We start from the raw sequence: 6555 nt of genomic DNA on the forward strand, positions 1-6555 counted from the left end.
TCAGTGTGGACAGGTGAGCTGTGCAGCGGTGTGTAAAGCGGGAGGGATTATATTGCAGGGCAGTGAGGAAAGAAACCGAGTGGAACGTAAACCAACTTTATCTCGATAACCGACACTGTACGAGAATTTACTGTAATATTACTGTAAAAACTTCAGTTAGAACAGGACTGTCTTGGAGCTGAACAATAACCAGAAGGAAATGTTTCGGAGCTGAATGCCAAACAGTAGGGGCTTATCTGCAAGGTGAACGCCAATTACCAGGAAAATGCCTGAGAGCTGAATGCCATTCAGGAGGGGATTTTCTGAGAGATGTACGCCATGCAGTAAGCAGGGGATTGTCTGAGAGTTCAACATCAGTCAGCAAGGGATTGTTGAGAGCTGAACTCCAAACAGTAGGGGGCTTATCTGCGAGGCCAAATACCAGGGAAATATCTCAGAGTTGAATGCCATTCAGGAGGGGATTTTCTGAGAGAACGCCTGTCAGCGGGAAATTTTCTGAGAGGTGAACGCCAGTCAGTATGGAATTGTCTGATAGTTCAACATCAGTCAGCAAGTGATCGTCCGCGAGCCAAACGCCACTCAGTGGAGGAGTAAACCAAAATCGAAAGGCGTGTGTATGGGAGCTGAACGCCCATTAACATGAGATTATCTGTATTGAAAGTCATTCAGCATCGGGGTTGTCTGAGAACGGAACGCCGACCAGCATGGGGTTGTCTGAGAGCTGAACGTCAGTCAGCAGATGGTCGTCTGACAGTTCAATGTCAATCAACAGGGCTTGTCTGAGAGCTGAAAATCAGTCAACAGGAGATTGTCTGAGAACTGACGCCACATAGAGGTATGTTTGTTTGAGAGCTGATCGCCAGTATGAGAGTTAGCAGAGAATTTTGTGAAATTAGAACATAGGTCATCATCACAGGATTGTTTGAGAACTGATGTGATTGAGCATGGAATTTGTTAGGAGCTGAACTTCAATCAACACAGGATTTTGTGAGCCAAGAAAGTGAATGACCACGTGATTTGTCTGATAGATGAAAGTGGGGCTTATGACATTGGCAAATAGCTAAGCCAAATGGTAAATATCTAAATGTCTTCCAATTAATATGAGATTAAGGATTTTCATCATGGGACCCAAAAGTACACCACCGATTACCGTTAAACTGTTGCAACCGTTCCTTGCAAAAGCGGCAATTGCAGTTTGAGCGCTGATGTAAGGACTTGGTCAAGTGTCATGTCAAATAGCTTGTGTCACGTTTTATTAAGGATAAACGTGTAAACTGATACCCCTTAGACTGTGTCACGCTGCTATTATATCCAGCCAGAATGTATCGATCTAAAGAGCATCACAAGTTTGCGCTAAGCCCAATGTGCCAACCTGACGCAAATCGAGGCCACATTTGAGGAAAAAACACAAGTTATGTGCAGATCTAACAGGCCTGCGCGCTTGGCGTTTGTGTACATTGTATATACAATCGTTCCTATCGTTCCGCATGCGACGTGGTGTAATCACTATCGACAGAATACAGAGTGAAGATTATGAAAGATACCCGCCGTATGCCTCTGGGCCAGCAAATCCAGTTGCAGTCATCTGCGTAAACACAGAAGTAGCGTAGCTTTACGACGGGTCTTGCCTGCCCACATTATCCTACTGTTAAATAGACATCCTTTATCGATCACCGGCGTCTTATTATATTTGATCCTAATCGATGATCAAGTGTAGTTGGGTAAATATTTGCCATCCTCTTGATCATCTCAAATGTTGATTCTCCTCTCTGGAATAGGGCCATCCTATACCCACTGCTGGGATCAAAGACACAGAATATATAGTTATCTTCTTTTTTCAACAAATCCCCAATTCCAGTTTGCCACACAATCGTCAGGAAATTGGTCGCTTATTTCGTCTCTTGGAACCAACAGATGACCGCAGACAGTTGCTATAGAAACTGATTTGGACTAATTCCTAGTATAGTTGCTTTTTTTAAACCCGGCCACATATGCACTTAAATACAAATTTATTAGCGAGCATGTTTCTCTGCCAAGGCCTGTCTATGGTATGGCGGGCTGGAGTGAATAGTGATGAGCCTACCCCATGAGCTGACGACCTCTGTCACAAACACAATCTATTCGAATGTGATATATTGGCTTTAGAAGAGAACGTCTCCGTAAGCGAGAATGGCAGTGTATATCCACCTCAGTAACAAAATCTGCTCCGATACCCTCAACGTAACAGCAACCATCCGTATCTGTTTCTGAAAGAACAAGGTTCTACATGCGCTGCTGGTTGTGACAGTTAAAGTACACAAAGGTGTCCATCCAATGCTGTAAACTTAAGCATCGCTGTTTTTTCAGTCTAATAAGCACCGCTCACACCCGCGACTGTATAGACGCAACATTCATTTATTTGACCAGTCAACCAGGTTTACACCGTACTAAAAATAATTCACTTCTCCGACGGAAACCAACATCATAGTGGGACGAAACCCTGAGCCATCCACAAGTTGCTGCTAGACCTTGTACGACAGAGAGAAAACCAGAAATAGCTAGTCTTGAACTTACAAAGAGTCGTGCTGCACTAGAACGCTAGCAACTTGCCCATTGAAGCTTTAATCTAGGCACAACAGCCTATACCCCCTGTAGATTTTAGAGTTTAAATACCCCATGTTCTCAAAGTGTACACATCCGGTACTATACGCACAACTGTCTTCATTATACTACAGAGAGTGATTCTTGGTTTCTATTGGTCAGTACACAGTTATATGGTATTCCAAAAATATCTGATGTACATCGATCACGCATTCAACCAAAGCAGCGTAACGCCACGATAGTATATCACGTTTACAAGGCAATAGCCAGTGATCTCGATCTCGTGATCGATGTTGATATTCTACTGCTATCGATTTTTCATAAACGATTGACTGCATTCAATAATTGACTTAAATATTTTAAGAAGACATAAACTTTAATGCCGCATCCAAACAATGTACTCAGATTTGATTTTTTATTCCAAGGAAAACTTTGATTCCATAATACACATATTATAAACATATTTAATGGAAAACAAAGTCTGAAAATAAATGAAATTAAGGAAGATAATTTGAATGTAACCTCCATTTTAACATGTCTGCGCATGAGAAAATACAAATACTCCCATTCCACCAAACCTCGACAGCTGAAGACTATTGTATCAGGCTCATGCCTTCACAACGTCTTCAATGCTGTACCTCTGGTTCACATGGAGTCCCAATACCAAGTCTCAGTCCACAGAAACAGGTGAAACAGAGTTTCAGTCACTCGTACACTAATACATTATTATATCCAACCTGTCTGCAAGTCACGAACTCGTCCCTTGGAAAATGATTAGCGATAAAGTCCGAAGTGAATGCAGGGAGCTAAGAAAATGTCCCAGTCTTGAACAGACATGCGTAAATTCTGAGATAAAAGTCTTTCAAAGTTCACCACGGGCACACAATTATCTTGCAGAGATTAACATTTTATGTCACTTCATGCTAAATCACTTGTTTACAGTTGTCACAATGAGAAATTGTGTGGGACAAATAAAAATGTAAAAAAAATGCAATTAATGGCATGAAATAGTACATCTGGAATGCGATTGGCACATTTAACCGTCGTGAAGGATTGGGAGAAAAAATAAGCGAATCATGGCATTAGCAAAAAACTGGATAGGCGATTCCTGGTGTGAAGATTGCTCACTTTACTTGATTAGGGGAGTGTTAATGTTCTCTACAGGATTGCCCGGTACAGCCATGGCGCGCGTGATTACGGGACAAGGTGTGAGCAGCATATCAAATCTCTGGATTACAGTCAGATGCCATTAAATATTTAGCTTAAAGACAACTGTGTGAAGTATTTCTTCAACAGAACGCACAGCGTGCCGAGCATCGAAATCTGTCTCACTATGGCTACTGAAGCGCCTTTGTGTTAAAAACGCTTTGCCTTGACACATCAAAGCCTAATATGTGAGATAGCTAAATGACACGTTGTTACACGTATTAAGTACAAGGTATTTACGCCAAAATGTAAGTCTTAAGTCTGGTAAATATGCTGAAATAGATAGAAACTGAACAAATCAATTAAGCATAAGTAGAAAGACCCCCTGAAAATTTCCTATATGTTTGAAAGTATCTTACCGCTTGTTCTCGTGGCTATGCTTCTTTTTCTTATGCTTCTTATTATCATTATTTTGTCTGTGTATTGATTTGTTTGGTGTTTTATTTATTATCAAATAAATAAATAAATTCAACATACAATACAAACATTTGACTTCTTATAATTCACTCACAAACAAAATACGTACATAATACGTATGTAAAGTTATTTTCACATGCAGAACTTGGTAGTATTTCTGCTGATACTTAATTCATTTGTTACAGTTTTTTTTCAATCAATACAATTGCTTCTATTGTTAACGTACATCTCATGATACAGAATTGAAGACAAGTGATCTGAAAGCTGCCTTTCCCTTTGAGCCGGTATTTTGCTTTACCATATAAATGAGCGTCCGTAGTCAGTGTACTCGTGGAATCGGGTGGAAAAAGGGTTGGAAGCGGTGATGCGAAAAGAACGTCAAAAGACAATGTTATCGTGGTGAAAATCGAGTCCCAATTTCGAATCACTGTGTTGGTATACAAGGCCGAAGAGCAGGGACTTTCTGTACAGGCTCTGATTTATGCTCACTTCCGACAGTCCCAAATTTTACCCTACCCAAAGATTCCTTTACATTCCATGTGCATTAGTGTAATGGCGCTTCAGGATTTAGCATTTCCGGCGAGCCGGACAATGAACTGCCGCACTTAGATTTTCTGATTACTTTTCAGATATCACTGACGCCTGAAATTTACAGTTCAAGATTTCACGACTCGCACGGACTAAGATGAAAGTCTGTGTTAAAAGCCGGCTTGTAACAGCATTATGACTTTCTTCCCACCCGAACACATGCTTAATAGCAAAGACCGAGACGCTTGTGGGAATTACCAAAAAGGACTGGGCGCCGTCCGCACCAAATCTGCATTAGCTGTATTTTTCCAAGGGGTTATTCTTGTTCAAGGACAATTTTTGCTCTTTTCTTTTAGTCCTGATCGGCAGTTAATATGGGCCTTTTAATTTGACACAGCCAAACGTAATCGCTTTTTGGACGAACAAATACAACACAAGCACTTTAGACAATCCCTTTCAGAATTTGATGATGTCCAGTCCGCAACCTTGTATTGTTAAATCTCTCGGCTGCTATAATACAGCAGTAACGATTTATTGTAAATAAGGCAAATATTGCATTTCTTGAAAGCCATGTGGGTTCAATAAAAAGTATCTTTCACCGCAAAGCGTGGTTAAACATTCTTCAACACCTGACACATTTGTAGTCGATAAAGTAACAGCTTTCTCGTTTATGCTATGGAATGAAAAACCTGCTTTTTTCCACACGGTTTGGCCAATAAAACATGCTTTCTGGAATGATGCTGTTTTTAAGTGTACATCGATACTCCTTCAAACGGCTAATGGTGCGAGCTGTTTCAAAAAGAAGTGTTTTTGACTTCGTATGGAGACAGGCAGAATTCGCGGCGTATGCTTCTCATGGTTTCTTCCGGACATCCGCTTTATTTATTTATTTATTTGATTGTTGTTTTAAAAACCGGAAACCGGATAGAGCCCATGGGAAACCCACGACCATCCGCAGGTTGCTGGAAGACCTTCTCACTTACGGCCGGAGAGGAAGCCAGCATTAGCATCCACTTTAACCCTTCGCATTTGAGGTAGCAATTTCTAATCCAGCTGGCCGCCATCGTGAAAATTAACTATTCTTGAGTAATGCTGGCCGCATTAAGTGAAATATTCTTGATTTGATTTGATTGGTGTTTTACGCCGTACTCAAGAACATTTCACTTATACAACGGCGGCCAGCATTATGGTGGGTGGAAACCGGGCAGAGCCCGGGGGAAATCCACGACCATCCGCAGGTTGCTGACAGACCTTCTCACGTACGGCAGGAGAGGAAGCCAGCATGAGCTGGACTTGAACTCACAGCGACCGCATTGGTGAGAGACTCCTGGGTCATTACGCTGCGCTAGCGCTTTAACCGACTGAGCCACGGAGGACCCGAAATATTCTTGAGTACGGAGTAAAACACCAATCAGATAAATACATAATACCACCATGTTGTATGTACTACTTCTACGCAAAGATGTTTAACACCTACGCAGACTTCCAATTTCCATGAAGTTTTGCAGACTTGTTCTCCAAAAATTACACACCTAGTCATGTGACATATTCCACCACAAACAAAAGAACAAAATGTGATAATTATTCTTGATGTTAATTAGAAAAAAAAAACAATTGCAAAATACTGTACTGAAAACCAAGTTTACCATGTCAATAACGTGTGTGTCACGGATACGCATTTATGCACCTTTGGATTCTGCGTCTCCTGCATGGAATGCATCACTGTCTGTATATCTGTTTCGTGGAATTGTCGAACTTGAATACCCAATTGTGCCTGGTATTCCTGTAAACCTGCTTGTCATGTTACGTAACAACGTAAATAGC

Source organism: Liolophura sinensis, chromosome 6, assembly GCF_032854445.1.
Source record: "Liolophura sinensis isolate JHLJ2023 chromosome 6, CUHK_Ljap_v2, whole genome shotgun sequence".
NCBI lineage: Eukaryota > Metazoa > Mollusca > Polyplacophora > Chitonida > Chitonidae > Liolophura > Liolophura sinensis.